The sequence below is a fragment of the Mugil cephalus genome, chromosome 17 (genome assembly GCF_022458985.1).
Source record: "Mugil cephalus isolate CIBA_MC_2020 chromosome 17, CIBA_Mcephalus_1.1, whole genome shotgun sequence".
Lineage (NCBI taxonomy): Eukaryota > Metazoa > Chordata > Actinopteri > Mugiliformes > Mugilidae > Mugil > Mugil cephalus.
This window is the reverse complement of record NC_061786.1, coordinates 949,667-974,021: the sequence shown is the minus strand read 5'-3', so window position 1 is coordinate 974,021 and position 24,355 is coordinate 949,667.

Genomic DNA, 24,355 nt, shown 5'->3' with positions numbered 1-24,355 from the left:
TAAGGGTAAACGATAACCCTCAATAGAATCCAGGATTTTGGTTTTCAGATCTGTTATATTTCTGATACTGATTGATATTGTGTGCTCACTTTCTTTTGTATTTTCTGAGACAAAAATGTGCTGGGTCTGTCGTAGTTAATTCTTGATGATAACTACTTGTTCTTATATGGAGAAAAATACTAAGATTGCCATGTAGCGAGCTTTAAAAGGTTCAATAAAAACTTGAATTTAAAAAACAAAACAAAAAAACAATATGTCATTATCTGTAAGACTTTTCGTGGTCTCTAAGAGATAGCCAGTTCACAAACAAAATTAGAAAACTTTACTGATTCCAGAGGGAAAATTGTGTAATGTTACTGTGCTCTCATAAAATGATAGAGCAGGCAAAAATAGAAGAACAGATGTTAAGTATATATACAGCATTATGTGCTCTCCTTTCATATACTGCACATACCAGTTAATGCCTTCCCTTTACAATTACAGATGAACTTTTTTTTCTTCAGTGAAAAACTGCAGAGACATCATAAAAAGGTACAAGGCAGTGATGAAGGGGGGGGTCTGCTTTTCAAGAAGTCGGTGTGGACCGCAACACAATCACCAGCAATCTCCAGGCCGTCATCGCAGAGCGCAGCCCCTGAGAACCTTTCAGAGCTGTAGCCCAGTGGAACGAGAAGTTTGAAAAGCTCTCTACCTTTGTGGACAGATGTCGCACAGCTATTACAGCTGAGATTAAAGAGCACATAACTCAAATGAAAGAAAATAGTACTTTGCTACCCATTGCACATTTAATGTGGAAAAAGGGTTGTCTGTTCCAAGTTTTAATTTGTTAAGTTACAAATGCCATTCTTTAGTCTCTCAGGTGCAAGAATTTTAGTTATGAGCTATTGAAGCTATTTTTTTTCCTCTCCAGATTTCATTGTATGGGTTAGGGTAACAAGTCACCCTCTAACATATTCTATGACTGAGCATTGTCAAGGTTCTACGTTTGTCTTTTATTTTGTGATCATGTTTTGAAGTTTCCTGTTTTGTTTTGTCATGTCTCCTTGTTTCCTGTCCATCGTGTTTCCTTGTGGTTTTGTCATGTCTGTCCATATCATGTTGTGTTTCCTGTTTTATTTTCTTAAGTTCTGGGTTTCCTGTCTGTGTTCCTTGTTTGTCCCTTGATTGTTCATTGGTTTCACCTTCGTTGATTGCCCACATGTGTCTCACCTGTGTCTTGTCAGCCCTGAGCCCTCTTGTGTATATATAGCCCTGCCTTTCCCTTTGTTCCTTGTCGCGTCATTTATGTTAGTTTAACGTCTCCACGCCATGTTCCATGTTTCCTCATCCTTGTTCCATGTTACCTTGCCATGTTTGATGATTCTTTTGTATTTTTGGTTTTCCTGCCATGCGCAGCGCCTTTTGTTAATTACTAAAAACTCTGTTTTCCTGGATTCCCTGCCTCATCTATAGTCCTGCATCTGGGTCCTCACCTACAACCTCCTCCCTACCTGACAAGCATTTCGTATCTGTTCTATGTTGAGCAGTTCTCTGTGTATCTTTCCAACTGGCTAGAGTAAGGATGAGTTATAATGTGTAATGTGACACAGGACTTCAGATTCTTGCTTTAAACATGCAAAACATATATGTATTTATAATTGAGTATTCTTTATATGAACAATATATGTTGGTGTACCTTGCATAATCGCATGAAACCATATTGCCCAGTGCAACATTTTTCATTATTCCTTTACTCTGATGTCTTGCACCGAATGAAATCAACCACACTCTTCTTGTGAGAAAAGGCTGACTCGAATAAATAAGTGGAGCTGAAAAATGCAGTCAAGGAGGTAGCACATTTCCTCATTTTGGGGTACTTTCCTCTGTGAATAAGTTCCAGAACTGTCCATGAGCCTTGGACTTCAGGTGAAAGTCAGCTTGTAGTGTTAAGATCTCATTCTCCATTCGAGATGAGTTTAGGTGAAACAGTGTTGCAATTTTTGATGTGAGTGAAGCAACCTCAGCATCTTTGCACAAAGTGAAAATGAATGTAGAGACTGTCTTCAGTAAAGCATAGTTTTGAAATCTCTGACAGACAGTTGTCAGCTTTGCGTGGTGTGCACTGTCGAGTTGCACACATGCCTTCCCTTGTGTCTCTGACACACAGTTCTGGAAGTTTCCCAAATAGCGCTGCAGCTTTGATGACTGATGTTGCATTTTCCGTTTGAAAGCAAAGAAAGTGATGACACTGATCACAGGTTTGTCTTTTCCTTGCAGCTCTACATTAAGGTACTTTCACATTGGATGGAAAGCTATGACTGAAGACAATATATCTGGTTTGCGTTTTACTTTTTTTTGCTTTTACAACCTCCATCTTGGAAGGACATTTACAGAGAACAAAGAACTGCACTTTTCCTCTGTGCAGTCAGTGCTGAAAGACAATGTTTCTGCCTCTGAGACAAAGTTGCACAAGAGTACTGTCAAGTCTTAAACAGACTCGAGCAAGAGTTTTAGAACATGTTTCGTGAGCCATGTGTGTCATTCATTTCCTATCCTTTCATGCATGTAGATATCACCTGCATTACTAATCAACTAACTGCAACGTTCCACTTAGATGCTGGACAGGTAGGGATTGAAATTGTACCACTGCAAAATAACCTTTACCTCGAAGCTGACCAAGCTGCACCAAACTTTTGGTGCCTTATCGACACAGCAAATTACAATGGTGTATGCACAGCAGCTCTTAAGGTTGCCAATCTTCTGTGAATCAGCCTTTCCTGACGTGCATTTCATCAGGAACAAATACAGAGCACGCCGCAACGACGCACATCTGCAAGACTCATTCAGAGTTGCAGTGTCTAATTACATACATGTCAGATTACAATACACTAGTGGGCAACATGCCAGGTTCCCCCCTAATAGACAAAGAAAAGGATACCAGGTCAGTGGTAACATGGCAATGCGGTGTCAAATTTAAATTTAAATATTACAAATTGTGACAAATGTGTTTGTAAAATGCAGACGAGATTTGTTAAAAATTCTGTACATTAGGTGATTAGTACAAAATGTGGTAAGTGAGTTTATTTTTGTTAAATAACACATAATTTATAACTTGTCTAAATATGGTATGATATAGTTTATGATTTGTTAAAAATTGTTGGAGAGAAAAATGGGACATTATTATTGTTATTATTAGTGATAATGGGGACAATGCGCATTAATCAACATTGATGCATTAGTCATCAGTGTAAATGCGCCGGTCTTAGCACAGATGCTTATTTTTAGCCGTAGTTCCAAGGCAGCTACGCAACACAGACAAAGAAGACTTTAAAACAACATTCATACAAAGGACAATTACAGAACCAGACATGGAGAAGATGTCGACACAAGCCAAAAAGGACACAGACAGACAGCATTGGAACAGACATGGACCAATAATCCAGGGAGCATACATCAGATTAAGAACACTAGGCTGTGTGAGTACATGTCTGATTTATTTTTAACCAGTGTTTGAGATTTGTTTTTACAAAGTAAGTAGTTATCGCTGTTCCAAATGTGTGGTGGCAACTTGTTCCAGTTATGTGTTCCAAGTAAGACCATTTAGGAGAATTTAGTCCTACGCCTCAGTACATTACAGTCACCTCTGGTTAGAGCTCTCGTTCTTCATCCTTCAATGTTTTTCCTTTGGATGAATTCATTCAGTGGCGGGGGTGCAAGAGCATTTAAATGTTGTACAATACCTTTTGTTACAATCCAGTTATTTTGTTGCAATTCATTACTTACTCTGAACTGCGTACAATACTGTGCAATATTCAGCAGTCGCTATCTGATTGCAATTCAATACTTTTGGTTTGTCATCAAATACTTTTTGTTACAAGTCAATTACTCATCTCATCTAATCTTCCATACCGCTTAATCCTGCACTAGGGTCGCGGGGGTTGCTGGGGCCTATCCCAGCTGGCAGCGGGCAAGAGGCGGGGTACACCCTGGACAAGTGGCCAGCCTATCGCAGAGCTAACACTAAGACATACAACAATTCACACACGCACAACTAGGGTTAATTTAGAGTCACCAGTCAGCCTAACGAGCATGTCTTTGGAGGTGGGAGGAAGCCGGAGTACCCGGAGAGAACCCAAGCCAATTACTTTTTGTTGCAATTCATTACTTTTTGTATATGCTACAGAAGAGGATTAGGGCCACTGTGACAAAAAAAAAAAAAAAAAAAAAAAATGTGAGTTCTGACTTTAAATTCTGAGATTTTGATGATTTTTCTTGTTTGTTTTTTTTTAAATTGTATAAGTGATCATTTGAAAATAAAAAGTTGTAGGGAATAAGAGAAACAAACTGCTGCATAATGTATCTGTTTTCTACATTGTCAAATCATTGAGATTTTTTGTGAGTAATTACTAACATGATCAGTGTCTTCACAAAGATGAATATTTTTTAATTATTAATAATAATACACAATTAAGGTAAAACCTTGCAAATTATTTTTTTTCTTTTCTTTCAGAAGTGTGTATCAAACTGGTAGCCCTTCATAGCATTTACCAACCATGAAGTAGTTCTCAGCTCCAAAAAGTTTGGTGACTCCTGACTTATTATGTTGACAGAGATCATCACTATGTTATTCCGGTTCATGGGATTTTGTGAGAGACTTTTTTCTTTTTGATGAGAAACAGCTCAAGCACTGGAACAGGCCAAAAATATACGGTCCATTACAATCATTTGCTTTGGAGTGTTATATTGTTATATATATGTATATGTACTTGAGGGATATTTAATTCATAATGCTCAATGAAATGGTCTGTCGATTTGAGCTCAGACTCGAAAATTTGATTGTTGATTTTATTTTTATATCAAAAAAAATATATACAGTATGGTTGACCAACCACATGCCAGTGATATGCTTAAATATTGCTATTACAGAGCTAAAAGACTAACCATATACAACTGGGTGCTAGTTAAATAGTAGTGTAGACAGATGACTACAAATTGCCTGGGAAGACTTTGACAAGATATCCTCATGTTGAATTTATTCAGCCATAAACCTGTTTTCTCAGAGACAACATTTCAGGCAACATGGTTATTTCTGTGCAACGGTTTTACAATAGCACGGTAATTGAAATGCTGTATGGAGGTCAAAGCAAGGATATCAGCACAGTAGAGCTTTAAATCCACTAACACTAAGTCAGGTAAGTGGTCTAATTTAAATTTAGTTGCCAAGGCACCTCCACAGAAGGTGAATGCTGAATCTTAATTAAATCTCTAGCTCCAGCTGCTCTTTAATTCATCTTGATATAAGGAAATCACATACAGTGTAATAAAGTCGGCTGCAAATTAATCATGGCATAAAGCTGGCTTTGCAGCTGCTGTTGTTTGGAGACATTTTATGATTTGCCTTTTGCCCTTACCATTTCCGTATATGCTGGGTATATATTTCCAAAGATATTTACAACTACCACTGGTCTCTGTTGGCACCTATGGCACTGCCTGACAAGTAATTCAGTTCATGTGTTCAATTTTTGATTGTGTAAGCTACACTTACTTCCGATAACTGATGATAACAGACGTTGTCCACATGTTCAGAGTATTTTCTAAAACAGAGCAGCTTTTTTCAGTCCCTTCATTAGCCAAAACTGTTTTAGGGTTAGACTTATATGTCTTTATATATCACTGATATGTTCTTGACAGGACTTCAGCTGTGTCTCTGTATTTACTTTGCTTTTGCGGATCAGATTTTCTTGAGAAAGAAAGTTATAAAAAAAAAAGTCACAACATCAGAACCACCATCCTAATATTATTTAAGTCTCCCTTGTGCCTCCAAAACAGTTGTGAGTCATCAGAGAACACCTGTGGTGTCTGGTAACAGAATGTTGTTAGTGGGGGTCTTTGGGTCCTATGGGTTGAGGGGAGGGGTCTGTGTGGACATCCCACAGATACTTGATCACTTTGTGATCTAGCGTATTTGGAGGCCAGGTCAACACCTTGTGCCATTCTTCATGTGTTTTTTTTTTTTTTTTTAGTTATTCCTAGACCATGTTTTTGTATGTGTGTTCATCCTGCTGGGGATGGCTGCTGCCATCAAGGAGTGTCATTGCTATGGGGTAGGGGTGTCTGCTCTGGTCTAGTTCCATGCTACATGTCTAAGAAACATCCATATGAATACCAGATCCAAAAGCATTCTAGCAGAATATTGTATTGTCACAAGATGGTTAATGTTATTCACTTCCCCTGTCAGTTGTCATGATGTTATGTCTCATGTTTGTGATTTAGATACCAAACTTGAACAAAAACTAAATAACAAACAAATGCACATTCTTTGCTAATTTGCTGATGAACATTCACAAATTCAGGTGAATCAGCAATCAGCTTCATCACAAACATGTTGTTGTGGTTTGACCAGATTTAATGAGAACATGGCAATATCAGCAGAAAACCCCTTAACTGTCAATGTTTAAATATTTAATGTCCATCCAAACGACACATCTGTATTGGTGCAAAAAAAAAAAAAAAAAGCAAGTAATATTATGTCATTTCAAAGCCATGCTTATTGACAAAAAGATGCATATGAATAATTATTTTTGATCGTGTAGGCTTACAAGTCGTTTACAGGAGCTCTTACAGAAAAAAAATCTCAAATGTATTTACACTGATTGTACTCATTTAGCCTACTGAGTCCACTGAAAACACAATCAAAGGTACAGATGTACAGTGCACATAAGAAAAATGACAATTTTTAATGTAAAACAACAACAACTTTAAGGTAAACTCTACGCAGTGCCACCAAAAACTATATTTACACATATGTGTGTGTGTGTGTGTGTGTGTGTGTATTTAGTCATATATACACACAACAACAAAACTAAAAATGTGTGCAAACCATTTTATAATTTGATATGTTGCTAAAGTTGCACAGTGGTGTCACTTACCCAGACAAGCCAGTGAAGCATGGCACACCACCAGTGCAATTAATGCTGTTTGTGTAGAAAAAGACTTTGGAGCCATCATTCAACCTCTAGGTGTACAGATATTCCACTTGAAGTGTCACTGTCTCCTATTGAAAATGGCTTGAGACAGAGACATATAAAAGGACACCAGACCACAGTTTAGGAGGTTCAAACAATGCAGTGTTTTATTTAAACTTAAAGAGAACAGGGAAAAAAATCAAACCAAACGTGAGGAAGCGGGGCAGACGTCAGAATTAAGGGTGGTTAGAAGCCAGGCGAGTTACCCCGCCTACAGCTTGAGTAGTGCTATCACTGAGTACAGTTAGGGTAATACTCTGCTGACGTGAAGCTGTATAACGGAGAAGCTGTCTTACCTGTTACCTGTGGGGATCTAACAAACTGTACTGTAAAAGGAAGCGTGGTTTGTTTCAATGATATTACCATGAACTTTACTGGTAATTGTAGATTATAATCCTCTACCACCCATCAGGGTGTGTAGTTCTGAACATGGTGTCTGGCAAAAACTCCCATATGTCCCTGATAATTATCAGGTAAATATCGGGGTGATATCGAGTTTTACAGAGTAGTTACCCTGTAAGGAAGGTGGAACTGTACTGTAAAAGGAAGCGTGGTTTGTTCCAATGATATTACCATGTACATTACTGGTAATTACTAGTGGTATTACAGGTACCGTATACAGTGTCAGTGTTAGAACAAGAGAAGCTGTACAATAATAGAAAGGCTTTGAGACTTTGCACCATAAAGAATATACAAATTTCCCTGCAGGATCAATAAAGTAATCCTAACTTAACAACTTAACTAGTGTTTTATTCAATCGGAAAACAATGACAACAGAGGTGAACACAGTGCAGTACAGTACTTCATCACTGGTTACACTTTGTAAAATGCTCTTATGTCTTTAAATAAGTGTCCAAGAATGCCCTTCCTATGCTCTTTCCCGAGCCAGTGGTTCCACTGAATGAACCTTAATTTCATCTTCAAGGCCTTCTCTGTCAGGTTCCCCCTGTACCTGTAGATGTCCTCCTTATAAGTCCGCCATGCCAGTTCAATGTGCTGTGTATGAGCACCAGTCCCAGGGTGGACAAAATACCTCTGGTGATTTACCTGGTAGTGTATGTAGCCATCATGGAACAAACGGTTGTAGGAACGCCAGCAATCACTAAGGATTTCACTTCCAGGTCTAACATATCTTGTAATGATTGGGAGCAATCTCCCTCTGGATCGATTTTCGACCAGTTTTAAAACAGGGCGTCTACATGCTTAAAGGCAGTCCAACTTAAATGCAACATTTGAGAAGATTAAAGTTGCAATCACTTTGGTGCTTTATAGATCTGAGATGTTTTTGAGGGGACTATCCCTTTAATTTCTTTAAAACCTATTGTTCTTGTTTTAACAGCTACTTAATACTGCACCGTACAACACAAAACAGAAATAAACATTTTATGAACAAAGTACAAGCTTACCTTTCTTTAGTGTCTGAACTTGCTCTCATCTATCGCTACAAAATCTCTTCTCCCTCCAATTCGCATTTCCCTTCTTCTCTCCAGTCGTGAAATTACTGCACTTTAGAGCTTGATGCCTCACTTTGGCATTTTATATTTGATAGGGAGCAGCTCTGTGGCCTTCCTCATTCATCATCGATTTTTTTCCTGCAGGGGTTTGTTGTCATCTAGAAATGCTTTGCATAATTTTGCATAGTTCGCTAAAGTCTGTTTTTCTTTGAAGAGGGGCAGCTTCCCAAAGTCTGCACCCTCTGTGGCTATCATGACATCTGCAATGACTGCAGTCCCTGCAATGGTATTCCTGTCCACTCCGAGTTCTTCACAGGTGTTGGCCATGCTGCGGTTTCGTCTGAAGACTTTTAGGACTGCTTTGTAGCGATGGACAACGTCCTCTGGGCTCAGAACTACAAAACAGATCATCAAAAGAAAATAGAGATTAACACTGTGTAATAATTCCAATAGGCCCATGTGACAGGAGTCTGAAAGCTCTATGCAAAAAGCCATTAGCTACCAGGTCATCTAGCTTCAATGTAATATAATCAAAATAAATAAAACAAATTAAACTTTTGCCATCAATGTCACAAAAGGGGTGCATTTACCAATTTTTGGGGGCATTGAAAAAAATCAATAAATAAATGGTGCATAATATTGCTGAAGTGTAATCTAAACAACAGTGCTGTTTATGTGTGCGCTGTTCCAGGAGCAATAGAATAGTTACCTCTCTTTCCAAATGATGAGGGTTTTTTGGATTTGCTCTTCTTCCAGTCATCATCAGAGGAGTCTGAAGACCCATGTTTTTTGTGTTTCTTCTTCTTCTTCCAATCCTCATAAGAGTCATCTGAGTCAGAAGAGTCAGAGGAATCTCCATTCCTCATTTTGCGTTGCCCTTAGATTTCAAAAAAATAAAATGTTAGAAGTTAGCAAATCTGTGAGTTTGAGTATGAGTTCTCTTTATTGTCATTATTTTTTTTCATTTTTCACATGAAAAGAACAGCAGCATCACAAAAGCAGGCAAAACAGATGAGGGGGTGATGGGGTATAGTACTTAAAAATGTGACATCACGTCACCCCATCATAATCAGTATAAATATTTTTGGATTTTGTTTTAAAAGATTTACTTGTAGTTGTCGTAGGTAATTTTAAAAACATTTTGGGGGCAACCTTGGTTCCCACAGTGTAAAAAATGGTTCTCTCTCCTGTAGTGCTATTATGTTAAGGTTATCTTATTATTTCGCCGTGTTCACTCCCAAGTTTGTGTTCAGTCATAAGCTGTTCTATTTCATTTACACTTCTAAGCTTTGTAGGTCCCTGAATACCCAGGTATGTGAACTAAAATTAAGACAAAAATCATTTAGGGGGTTTAGCTTGTCTTTAAGAACAGAGTTCCTGACAGCCTGGCGCCATGCAAGACCACTGTATGTACAACAAGGATTGAATAAAAAGCCATTAGTTTATGGTTACGACTGGCTATGGGGAAAATGGTTTATCTTACCGTCATTGACAGACTGGATCAACATTGCAGGGTTCTCCTCTGGTGCAGTGTGCTGCTTTCTTTTGGTTTTGCGTGTGTTCGGCATGACTACAGGAGGTAAAGGAAATAAATTAAGATAAATCCATCTTATTACCAGACTGTAAAAGGAAGGGTTACCACAGTTTTAAGCTGCATGTGCAACACATATTAAATGTATATGAATAGATGACATATTAGTGATATTTATTTTATTTTTCATATGTTAGCACATGAGGACTATAAAAATGGTCCATGTGAGATCACGTAGCAGTCAGTCTCAAAGAAAAGAAAATGTGCAAAAATGTAGTATATCATAAGTGTAATAATTCCTTACATCCGTCATGTTTACACACTCTTCTACAGAAAAACACACTATAGACAAAATGGACACACTGCATTCACAGCCAGTCCACCACTATGATTTCTGTATATTTTTGTATTCTTCCTGAAGCTGTCCTGATGACTTGTAGGGATGTTAATTTTGCACATTGCATTGGTCATTGATTCTGGCATCTGTATGCAAGGTCTCAGAGTGGCATTTGGCTGAGAGAAAGATGCTTGTGTGGCATGACATTATGACAGACTTGACATTTTAGACCTTAATGTTGCACATGCTGTTTTGCATTTGAATATGTTTCTCTAAATACAGAATTATATTTCCTCTTGCTGTTGAATCAAATACCAACATTCGACCCATGCCTTGAACACAAATAATGAGCCTTTATGGGCTGTCTTATTTATTTATTTAAAGGATGCTATTGAGACTGCGATATGAGATAAGTGAGCAGAGAAGGCCAGAAGAGAATGTATGCATTCAGCAGACCATCCAATGTCTTCATTCATTTCTTGTCAGAATTGACAAAACCGACAGCAATGCAGACTAAACTGTCAACCATGTTTCACTGCTTTGACATTATTTTTAAATGACTATTTTCAGTGACTATATCCTTCAAATTTCATTAAGTGATTTCTTACTAAAGCTTCATCATTATCAAGAATATGACAATCAAATGATCAGCTGAGAAACTTTTGGACCTGGCATTCATGTGGATCTTATTTACACCCATCTATACCAGACCCTGCACCCCATAACAATGATTCTCCTTGATTGCAGCAGCCACCCCCAGCAGGATTAAGCCTGACACAGGCACACACACAAAAACACTTCAGGAACAACTAAAAACCTGTCCTCCAAATGCATTAGATCAAGTATCTGAGGGATGATCTACAGAGGCCCAGTCCTTCAACCCATAGAACCCGAAGGCCCCCACTAACAACATGTGGTTACCATGGGACACCACGGGACACCCTCAGAAGACCTTCACAATATTAGAAAGGTAGTCGTAATGCTATGCCTGTTCTGTGTTTTTGAAATGATCCCTTATAAGTGTTATATATATTTATACGCATACAGCATGAAAGAAATGTAATGGAAAACTTCATGAAGCTTGTGCCCTACCCCCTTGTGCAGAGCCAGAAAAACATAGAGGTGGTGAAATTGATCATTGGTCCAGCCTTTTTGCCTTTCCCACATCACCACTATCACCATTACCATCCCCTGGAACAATAAGCTTTTGGCCAACTTGAGAAGGGGTAATCAATGGATCAAATCAAGCTCGGCTATTCAGCCTCCACAACCATCACAGCAGATTTATTACATGTCCATCATGGGAGGGTTGGGGAAGAGGTGACGTTCGAGTTCAGAGAGGGGGAGCAGGGCTTGAAGAGGCCCGATGGAGCTATTAGCTGCTGAAGAGAAGTGATCAGTCTGTGATGAGCTATTGGACAGGTCCAAGATTGGGGCAGTGGGAAATACTGCAAAGGTTCATTACAGCTAGTTCATCTTGTGTTGTGCTGCCTGCAGCTGCATTCCCACCCAGGACCAATCCCTGGCCAGTCCAGGGCCTTATCTGCCTCAGTCTAATCAAGTTCTCTCCAACTCTGGAAGCTTGACGAGGCCGACAAGACTAGATATAGCTGCCTGATTGGACTGATGGGCCTGGGTCAGACTGAACTTTAGCTCTAAAATGGAAACTGTTTCTGTCAATACACTGTTGCTAAAGAATTTTGTGTTGTGGCAGTTGTGTAATATATTTTTCTTCTGACAAAATATAATTTTATCCAGATATCCAGCACGGTTAGCAGTGATGAAAAGATAGATGTTTACCTTATTAGGTTGTTCTTTTTTAATGACTTGTCCAAACCAATTGTCATCATGTTTAGAGACTTTTTTTTCTTTTTTGGTGCTTTATTTAGTTTTCTTGTCTGGACTTTACATGTTTGGCTGTGGCGTTTGCAATGTCTGTTCCCTCTGTGATGTCCAGAACGAGGCCTGAGTTTCCCATTGAACTTGGATGCCGTGCTGAAGCGAAAGTGAAAAAGTGGAGAAGGAGGTTCGGGCAGACGGTCCCATCTGTGCTCATGGAGAATGTTTGGTCTTTAGCAGGCAAGATGGCGAGTGTGCTCTAAGAAGCGTTTGGTGTTTGACAGAGACCTGTCTGTGCTCGAGTGGATGGGGACTCCTGGGCATTGGAGAATGTATCCCTCCCCCAACAGACAAGACAACAGGATGCAACAAGATCCGCAAAAACGCCGATCATCTTGGAGATAGTTTTGCACACTATTTTTGTAAATTTGTTCATAATGATAATTCTGAACGTATTTTGCTTAAACCAATTCCTATTTTATTTTACTAGACAACACCATATTTTATTTTATCTTTTAATCAGTTTTCAGATGCATTGTCCAGCTACCAGAAATACACCATTTCAAAGCAGGTACATCTGCATGTAAATAGTCCCCAACAAAATAACTATTCCACCTGTTTGTAGCAAAAACATGCTATGTCAGAAGACTGTATGCAGAGGTGCTTCCAGACGTTTCACAATGTGACACACCGAATAAGTAGCTAAAGGCGAGAATAACTAGCTGGACTAGTTAATCAGAATCAGAAAAACTTCATTTATCCTCGAAGGGCAATTAGGAGATGTCTGATTAGGGACATGTCTGAGAGAAAGTTGATTTCTAATATAATCCTAGATGCAATCGCACACATCTCATATCTTTAGAAAGATAGCAAAGCTATTGATTGACTGGGCTATGTATCTCTTTCCTCCATGCTTCTGGGGAGGACTGCATGATAAATCGTTAAAAAAAATAGCGATGTAATTTCGAAACACGATTCTTAAGCATTTTATTTTATGAGCAGCATCACAAACAAATTCTCCCTTTTCTTCACAGATTTTTTCAAGCGCTCCTGAAGGCAGCAATGCCGTTGACTCCTCCCTCGACCTATTGTAAAGTGTCTTTACAACAGTAATTCTGTCAATGGAGGAAGCCCCTGCAGTTGAATGTGTGGAAACAGTGAGGGAGAGAAGCAGAGAGAAGTCAGTGGTAAAGAGAGTTAAATGAATGGCTAACAAACTATATTGCTCAAACGTATGCTCCACATTCTAAGGAAATCTCAATGTTTGATGCTCTACTTGAATGACCATTTGACCGTTTTGTTTTGTTAAAGTTCATCAGTGCAATAAAAAATTTGGGACAAAAATCATTCCGAAGAATCGTGATCTCAATTCTAAGCAAAAAAATCGTGATTCACATTTTTTCCTAAAATCATGCAGCCCTACTTCTGGGTGAGACAGTATTTATGCTGTAATCACCCTGTATATATATCCGCCATGCTTCACTGCTGCCTGCAGACATTCGTTACTGTACTGCTCTCCAGTCCTTCAGTGAACAAACTGCCTTCTGCTACAGCCAAATATTTCAAATTCTGACTAATCAGTCCAGAGGACCTGCTGCCATTTTTTGCACTCCTGTCCCCATGTTTTCGTAAATCGTTCAGTTAGGATCACTTTGTCAAAATTAAACTTTAATTATTTGCACAAGTTATTTATTTACACAAGTTATCTTTGGTGGTTTGATTCTGTTCTGGGTCCCCTTGCGCTTGTCTTGAAAGACAGGAAGAGCACACCTTGCTGCCGGAAGGGGCCGAGCTTCTGTTCGGGGAGCCTGCTCTTCACACGCTTACATTTTATATATATTTATATAGCTCCAATACTACAAATGTTACAAGATGCTTTACAAAAACCGTTATGAAAGCCCCAAAGCAAGTCTGAAGGCGACAGTGGCAAGCAAAAACTCCTGGCTGAGTAGAACTGAGAACAGAGAGAAGAGAACAGGAGGAGAAACTAGATAAACATACATCTGACTAAAGCAAACATGAAGAATCAAAAAGGTAATGATAATGACAGCATGGTACTGGATAGACTAGCACATCGGAGAAGCTGGGGAGGAGGTGGGTTGCTGGGTCAATGTATATTTTGGTCATTGGATTTTCCGTTCAGAAGAGGATATTAAAAAGCGAAAAATTAGTGGTTATTTGATTTTCATTTTAAGATTCCAAAATTAAAATTCAAAGCATTTTTCATTAGCAGGGTCAAGAGGGATGACCAAACCTTTAAAAACCTTTCAATTTCTGTTCCTAAAAATAATTGTTCAAAATAAGAGCAAGTATACTACTATAAGGTCCATGCTGTGTATGGGCGATAAAGACTTTCGGCGTGTGTCTGTGTCCATCATGTCATCTTCCCTAAGTCGCATATTTCAGGTAAAAACTAAAGATAACTAATAATAATAATTATAATAATTAGCGACTAACAAACATTATTCTGTGCTAACGGTGTGAAGCCTGTTAGCCTTGTTGCTGTCATGGAGTTCACATCCTTGAAGTCCACCTCTGTGGTTTATCCCTTTAATACATTATATTTGTTACTAATGTAATTTAAGGGGTTATTTTACTTAAGAATTTCTTCACAGGTCTCAGGTCAAACTCTATACATGACTGATGAGGCAAACATGGCCTTGTTTCCTGGAGCATCAGGTGTTTTCAGCTCATTAGACCTTATTCCCAGATCTCACTATGAGGTTCATGGTGAGGACGAGGTCACTGCTTCAGCTACAAATATCATGGGCCAACATTTTTCATTCATGCAACCACCTGCAACTAGTACTGCTAGTTCACCTGCACACCAGAATTTAGCCACCCCCAGAGCCACTGTCTCCAAAACATTTCAAAGGTAACCTTAAAGTCACTTGTTTGTGGGGTCAGGAACCCAGTCAAACCTGAGTGAGGTGATTTGGGAAGCACAGAACCCTACACACCACCACCTACCAGCACCACATGCCTCTCTTCCACTGTCTATCCTTCCACATCTTAACTGTCCTTTGTTTTCCCCATCTATTAACTGAGGTGTAGCACTGCAGATGTTTTCAGCTGCAAGAACATAACTGCATCAATCTCATATAATGTTGACACCCTGTGGTGTTTAACTATGTCGACAAAAAAAAGTCACTTGTTAAATTACTGTGAAACGATGATATCAAATGTATTAATTATGAGAAAAGAAACTTCACTCTGTTTGCCATTCTTTGTCGCATTCACAGTTATTGTGTTAAACCACTTTAAAGATGTTTGAAGAAGATATTCCCTAGAAAATGTACTGTATTGTCCACTTATTGCTGATATATAAAATGCACAAAAATACACGAATGCCTTGTGTGCTAACACTTATTTGGATGATATTTTCAATCAGTGTACCTTGCTGACCTGATAGGTGGAAGACTAAATCACAGCTGAATGGCAGTTGTCAGGTTTTTAGAATATGAGGCTTTCCTTCAGATGATCATTGAAAAAGTTAAAGATGCCACTGGAAATCACGACCCCATGATACTGACTGATGCACAGGGAAATGAAATTTCAGAGTCAGAGGGAACAACAGGTGGATAATATTAATTTATTTTGTACACACACACTCGCACGCACATACACTACCAGTCAAAGGTTTACCAACCACTTATGTAATATATTGCTCCCCCTGTTTTCTACCCCCACCCCCAGGGCTCACAATACTGGAAACAAAATGCAAGAAAAGATTTGTGCTGTAACAAAACGGGACTTCCAGAAAGAGGGGGATACTGAGGTATTTATTCATATTACTCTTATTTATTCAATCATTGTTGTCATTTGTTTGTTATTGTTTTTTCACTTTAAATCAGTGCTAATTGCTTATCCTCTGGCCATTACTTCAGTTTATACAATGGCTTGTATGGGCTTTCCAATATATTAAGCCATGAGGGCAAGCTCCCCCACCTAAGTATGAGAGCCTGTCCAAGCCTCTTCTTGTCTTGTTTAAAATTAATTTCATAACAAATGACCCTGACTTGGTCAAGCTACATTCATAAATAAAAAACAATTGCTTTTTGTAGTTAGTTGTAAATCTTTCAAATCTTTCAAACAGACCGTTAGACTATCATTATCAAAACCGCCTTAGAAGTATCAGCCCCTATCTATGCCGGAGAAACGAAGATGCTATAGGCATCAGAGAGATCACAGAAAAAAATGAAGAGCTCGTACAGGCATCACAGAGCCTACCACTGTATTTGGTGTGTGCCATAATTTGAGATTATCAAATTCATGTTCTTACATTCCATAATCAAGATCATTTTGTCATTGACCACAATTAATTGCTAATGGAGACCCATGTGTAACAGGCAATAGTATTATGTACAAACAGACATTTTTAAAAGTATTAAAGTTGAGTAAAAAGACACACACTTTCACCTAGTACACTTAAAACATTTAATGGGGACAAACCTACAGAGACTGACAAGTTTTTCTCAATTTGTATTTAAGAGTTCATTGAGGAGTCAGTTTTCATGCAGTATTGCAAAAGCATCATTGGCTCCAAGGCATGTGTGGAACAGTGGCAGGAGAACTTGAATTACTGTGCAAAATGTTGGGGGACATCCGCACACAGTGATGTATTTCAAGTTAATGATCTGTGTGAGAAATTTTCTGTTCTGAAATCCCTTTTTGAAGAGTAACATGCACTTTTAACTCACATTTTTGTGATTTTGACCAGTTCTTATTGACGTCACTATTTCATTGACACATTAACCTTTTTTCTTTACCAAACTCCTACTGCAACCAGTTACCTGTTGCTGTTACTTATTTCCATTCTGTAAGTTCAAATGGAGCAAATGGCATTTCACGCATTGCGCTGAGTTGTGGTCATGAGATAGAGCAAGGCCTCTTTGTATGGAGCAAAGTCATTGTTCACTGACAGTTTTAGTCAGTTTTAGTAAAAAAAAAAAAAAAAAAAAGAAAAGAGAGAGAAAATATTAGTCTTTTAATAAATGAATTTACATCAATAAGTATTGGAATTTGGAATCAAGGTTGACAGGTTGTATCAAGCTCATACATAAAACAACAGTTAACCTTAACGCTTTTGTATAATAACCAGATAACTACCAGATGTATAGCTCTAGCCTAGACTTTCCCATTGATGGAGCTGCAATGCTGCTGTGCTGTACTTCAGTCAGTACGTTTACATGCAGAGCTTAATGGAGCTATTCAAAATTCGACTTTCTGACTACAGTCCTTGTCCCAGTTGTTACGTCCGACCTAGGGGAACCGAATGTAACATGGAAAGGATGCCCCCCTCTCTCTCCCACTCCCAAGGAAGACCATACAACAGAGCTGCAGACCAACAAATAATTATTTATTTAATCAACAATGGTAGTGATAGGCTTCAGGGTGAGCATGGCCCAAAACAACAAACAAAAAAACACTGTGCCCCCAAGCTGACTTACCTAATCAAAAATAAAGGAAATCAAAATACAGGTTTCTAACCTGACTCCCTATAAAAATAAACAGGAGAAAAAGGTCCCAACAAAAAGAGCTACTCACCCTTACCACTACCTGGTCTGCTAACAAATACAAATTGCCAAATCACACACAAATGCCTGGTTCAGTTGGGAGGAGGGTCAAGAAGAGAGGAAGAACTCCAAAATGACGGCCATTTTATAGGGTTTCCTCCCGCCCATTCACCAATTGCCAGCCAGCACCTGGAGACCAACAGAGGTGGCACCACCCTCAGGCAGGGAGGAACAGCACATGGAAAAGGGAAAAAAAAAAAAAAGACAGCACAGACAAGTCATACATCCAAAAACAAATATTACACAATGACCCTGGGTCATAACACCCCCCCATCTAAGAACAAACATTTCCTCTCCACAGGACATGTTTGATGCACTAAGTCCTGGACAGCGCATCGGCCATGACATTGTCTAACCCCTTTTTATACCGAATGTTTACATTAAAGTCCTGGAGCAACAAGGACCAGCGCATGAGGCGCTGATTGCTATTCTGCATCCTATTGAGGAACACGAGCGGATTGTGGTCAGAGAAAACAACGGTTGGCTCAGCATTAGACCCAAGGTACACTTCAAAGTGTTGCAACGCTAACAGTAAGGCTAAAGCCTCTTTTTCGATCGTGCTGTAGTGCAGTTGGTGCTTTTTGAGCTTTTTGGAAAAGTAGGATATGGGATGGTCAATGCCACGCCCATCTTCCTGGAGAAGCACTGCACCGACGCCAAGTGCACTGGCATCCACCTCCAGTTTAAAGGGATGCCCGAAATCTGGGGCGGCAAGTACAGGCGCACTACAGAGGAGAGCTTTAGCGGCCTCAAAAGAAAACTGACATTCCTCTGACCACTGGAAGGGAACTTTGGGGCTTGCTAAACTTGTCAGTGGAGCCACTACATCTGAGAAGTTTTTACAAAACCCACGGTAATATCCAGCCATACCCAGAAAACGCCGGAGCTCACGGCGCGTTCGGGGGGCTGGAAAATCTACGATGGCCTGCACCTTGGCAGTCACGGGACAGACACGTCCTTGTCCGACTATCTTACCTAGATAGGTAACAACAGCCTTCCCAAACTCACATTTGGCCAGATTGAGAGTTAAGGAAGCTTTACACAAACGTTCAAAAATCTCCGAAAGGGTTTTCACATGTTCAGTCCAGTTGGATGAATAGGCCACAATGTCATCCAAATAAACCTCACAGTTTCTCACCCCGCAAAGAACTGTGCTCATGAGCCTCTGGAAAGTGGCTGGGGCGTTTCTCAGACCAAAGGGCATAACAGTGTACTGTAAGAAATGGTCGGGGGTGACAAACGCACTTATCTCAGAGGCGCGTGGGCTCAGGGGGACCTGCCAATATCCTTTTAGAAGATCTAACTTACTGACATATTTAGCTGAACCCACCCGATCGACGCAGTCCTCCATGCGAGGAAGTGGAAAGGAGTCTGGTTTAGTCACGGCATTTACCTTACGGTAATCATTACAGAAACGAGGAGTCTGGTCAGATTTAGGAACCAGGAGCGAGGGAGAGCTCCATGGACTAGTACTCGGCACAGCAAAACCATTTTCAACAAGGTATGATGCTTCTTGTTGCATGATGGCACGTTTTGTTGGAGGCACCCTGTAGGCGTGCTGTTTTATCGGGGGGTGATCTCCCACATCAATATCATGACATAACACCGTAGTTTGAGTGGGGATGTCGCCAAATAGGGTTGGGTAACTTTTTACCAGTTTGCCAATATCAGATCTGGCAGAGTCAGACAGGTGCGCCAAATGGGTCTCTAGATTTGACAGGATTTCGGAGTTTCTCAGGCGCACGCAGGCAAAGGAGCTGTGTCTGTCACTCAGCCCGTCATCACAGGGATCGTATGGAGGCTGTGCAACCGACACTGCGACAACAGGCGCAACCATGGGAGGTGGAACACTCTTCTCACGGTCAACATAAGACTTCAGCATGTTAATGTGACACACGCGAGTCTTCTTTCTGCGATCGGGAGTGTGGATTACATAATCGGTCTCGCTGAGCTTCCGGTCAACCACATATGGACCACAGAACTTTGCCTGTAGACCAGAACCAGCAAGAGGTAGGAGAACTAGTACGCGCTCACCAGGGGCGAAGGTCCGCGCAACAGACTTTTGGTCAAAACGCGTTTTCATTTTGGACTGAGCAGTGGAGAGTGAATCACGGGCCAAATCACAAGCGTGATGCAATCTCTCCCTAAAGGAACTAACGTAGTCAAGGATGTTTTCACTTGAACTAGTTTTGTTTGAGAGAAATTTCTCTCGCAACAGACGGAGAGGGCCGCGCACGGTGTGGCCAAACACCAAATCGGCTGGGCTAAAACCTAACGCTTCCTGCAACGTTTCCCTCACAGCGAACAACAACAGGGGCAGTCCCTCATCCCACTCACGATTGTTCTCGGTACAATATTTGTGTAGCATAGCTTTCAGAGTTTGATGAAAACGCTCTAACGCACCCTGACTTTCAGGATGATAGGCGCTGGAAGTGTGGTGTTTCACGTTTAGCTCTGACATGACCTGGGCGAAAATTTTTGACATGAAATTTGATCCCTGGTCACTTTGGATGCGCCTTGGAAGGCCGAATGTGGAAAAAAACTTGACGAGCGCTTTTACAATGGCGCGCGCTTTTAAGGAGCGCAACGGGACACCCTCAGGGTAACGGGTCGCGGCACACATCACAGTGAGGATGTACTGATTTCCAGACTTTGTTTTTGGCAGAGGACCCACGCAGTCCACGATGACATGTTCGAATGGCTCTCCAACAACAGGGATTGGCTTTAATGGAGCTACAGGGATTACTTGATTGGGTTTTCCTGAGACCTGACATGTGTGGCATGAACGGCAAAACTTCGCAACATCTGACTTAAGCCCTGGCCAGAAGAAATAACGGAGGATACGGTTGTAGGTTTTTCTGATACCTAAATGACCGGACATGCTATGGTCATGAGCCAAACCTAGCACCTGGGAACGAAACTGCTGTGGCACTACAACCTGAGTCACAGACTCATATGCTGGACCAGGATGAGGGGACCAGCGGCGCATCAGAACTCCATCAGCTATCAGGTAGGACCCAGACTTATCACATTTTGGATCTGTTGCAGGAGAGAAACATGGAGACAAAGTGGGATCAGTTTTCTGTGCTTTGATTAGTTGTTCTCTGTCTATTGAAAGTGTGAGGGTTTCAACATCTGGCTGGAGCTCAACAACAACATTCTCTTTAGCATCTGAGAGAGAATCTGTGGGGTCAGAGGACATAAAAGAGTCACTGAGATCCACCAAGTCTCCAAGTTTCCGGGCCTGAGCACGGGTTACAGCACACACAGGAAATAAAGGAGGTGAACCGGGTGCAGCAGAGCTGGAAACGCACAAATCTGTTACTGGGTTTTCAGTTACCTCTGGGGATGGAAAAACCTTACCACCTGCCAAATCATTGCCAAGGATCAGATCAATACCAACTATTGGCAGCTGGGGTCTCACAGCGACTTTGAATTTGCCTGACACAATCTTGGAGGTGAGCTGAATGAAATGCAATGGGGCCCGCACAGCAGTTAGCTTAACCCCCCATGCTATGATGTCAGAACCACAGTATGACTGAGCTGAAAAGGGAAGAATGCCTTCACACATAAGGGACTGTTTTGCACCGGTGTCCCGAAGGATAGTGATAGGAACTGGTTTATCTACTCCCTCAAGAGAAACAGACCCTTGAGTTACAAATGGTTTGAAATCCTCATCAATTCCATCTACTACATCCAATTGTTGCTGGTGATGTGGCTTGGTGTGTATGAAACTGATAGGGGATGGTGATTTGACATTCTTAGATTGGTCTTTTCTTTGAAGAGTGGGACAGACCGCAATGAGGTGACCCTGCTCATGGCAGTAGAAACACTCTCGGCTCTCAGTGTCACCAGAAGCAGCAGTGGAGTTACGACGGGAGTTTTTGAGTGGTCTAGGGCTCCGGCCACTGGGGACTGGTTCACGGCACACTGGGGGAGAAAAAACACTTTTGTGTGTTAACAAAAATTCATCAGCAAGCACAGCAGCATCAGTGAGTGAGGTGACTTTTTGCTCATTCAGATAAACGACAATTTTCTCAGGTAACCGGTTTTTAAATTCCTCCAGCAAAATGAGCTCCCTCAAATGATCAAAAGTAGTTACCTTACTGGCCTGACACCACTTGTCGAACAGAGCACTCTTCTCCCTCGCAAACTCAACATGTGTCTGGTTGGCAGTTTTTCCACAGTTCCTGAATTTTTGTCTATATGCCTCTGGTACCAATTCATAGGCTCTAAGGACAGTGGCTTTCACTGAGTCATAATTGAGGCTGTCTTCAATAGACAAAGAGTTGCACACTTCCTGTGCTTTCCCAACTAGCTTACACTGAAGTAGCAGAGGCCACACACTCTTTGGCCAATGTAGTGTAGCAGCGATGCGTTCAAATGCACTAAAATATGAATCGACTTCAGATTCCCTGAATGGAGGAACTAGTGCAATGTGCCTGCTCACATCAAAGCTGTCATGGGGAGTAGGCGTGGTTGTCTGCGTGGGTACAGGGCTGGCAGTTACAGCAGTTCCCCGCTCTAACTCCAGAGCCCTTACTCTCAGGTGCATAGTCTCCACCTCCAGCTCCCGCTGTCTCAACTCAACCTCCTTTATACGCAGGGTGAGCCTCAGCTCCTCTGCATTCATGCCAGCTTGGGCCTGGGCGGTTGGGAGTGGGGCAGAAACACCTGCAAGATCACCTGGCTCAGCTCCGACCATGGGAGCTGGCCCGCCGATTAATCCCTCTCACTCAGCTTCACATAGAGTAGATCATGTATCTCCTCTTTCTTTGCACCAGTTGGCACATGCACCTCAAACGAACTGGCAATAAGGCCCAAATCAGCCTTTTTACACCTTCTTAAAACCTCTGCGGTTGGATTAGCCACAAACTCCTCCAATTTGAACTCCATTCCACTTACACATCTGCCCCCACCACAAAAGAAAACTGCCAAACAGACAAGCAGAGACCACGAGAGAGAAAAGGTCAATTCACTTTACACAACGAAACAGAGAAAGAACGACGAGCCCCCATTCATGTTACGTCCGACCTAGGGGAACCGAATGTAACATGGAAAGGATGCCCCCCTCTCTCTCCCACTCCCAAGGAAGACCATACAACAGAGCTGCAGACCAACAAATAATTATTTATTTAATCAACAATGGTAGTGATAGGCTTCAGGGTGAGCATGGCCCAAAACAACAAACAAAAAAACACTGTGCCCCCAAGCTGACTTACCTAATCAAAAATAAAGGAAATCAAAATACAGGTTTCTAACCTGACTCCCTATAAAAATAAACAGGAGAAAAAGGTCCCAACAAAAAGAGCTACTCACCCTTACCACTACCTGGTCTGCTAACAAATACAAATTGCCAAATCACACACAAATGCCTGGTTCAGTTGGGAGGAGGGTCAAGAGGAGAGGAAGAACTCCAAAATGACGGCCATTTTATAGGGTTTCCTCCCGCCCATTCACCAATTGCCAGCCAGCACCTGGAGACCAACAGAGGTGGCACCACCCTCAGGCAGGGAGGAACAGCACATGGAAAAGGAAAAAAAAAAAAAAGACAGCACAGACAAGTCATACATCCAAAAACAAATATTACACAATGACCCTGGGTCATAACACAGTTTATATGCAGGGAAGAAAATCGAATAACTGACGGGAACATCTCCTCCTCCTCCACACTAGGTGGCGATATGTGTCTTTTTCGCAGGTTAATACCACGTTAATACAGCTCGACCTATTACGTCAGATAATAAACAAGAGTTGTTCATGCGGCAGACCGGCATTTCAAATAACAACCATAGGGATAATAGTACATTTTCTAATCTCGTACGTAATTGTTGCGCTACTTCTGGTGCAGGTAAGATGCGTGCTATCCCTCAGACGGTTCTTTTACAGGCTCTGTTTACCTTCTTCTTCTTCTGCAACTGGCTTTCTTGGATGCTTTTGTTCCTGGGTCACAGGCTGATGCAGCGGTTGTGGGGCATGCGCACGTGCGTGATTCAACTGAAAACTGCGATTCACCATATACATACTGGAGAAAACCGAATTCCAATCGCATTATCTGGGTGTCTCAATCGGATAATGAGAACTCAGATTTTAATTGGAGTCACATGTTTACATGCACCTAAGTTCTCCTGTTATAGTCAGATTAAGGCAATAATTCATTTTTTTCATGTGCATGTAAACGCACTGATTGATGTTGGGCAGAAACCTTTTCACCAATAATTACAATAACAATAGGGACTTGGGCGTTGCTAACAATAAAGCAATAGTTTTAGGCATACCATGTTTCCACACAACAGCAAACACTTTCTGATCTCTAAGGGTTATGGATTACACCAAGATAAAGTGTTAACAGTGTACCACAGCAAAATATGAGCAATGGATGAGGAACACATACACTCAACTTGACATTGTCTGCCAGACCAGACCATGGCTAACGTTACATTAGCTACAGAAGTGTACTGTTCATTTAGACACATGGGAAACAGAAACAGGTCTGAAATGCTACATTTGCTCCATGTTTCAGTCACTCGGACATGGGCCAATATGGCAATGTATTATACATACCTGGCCAAAAATCCCTGCATGTTCTACGCATAACTGTAACACACACACAA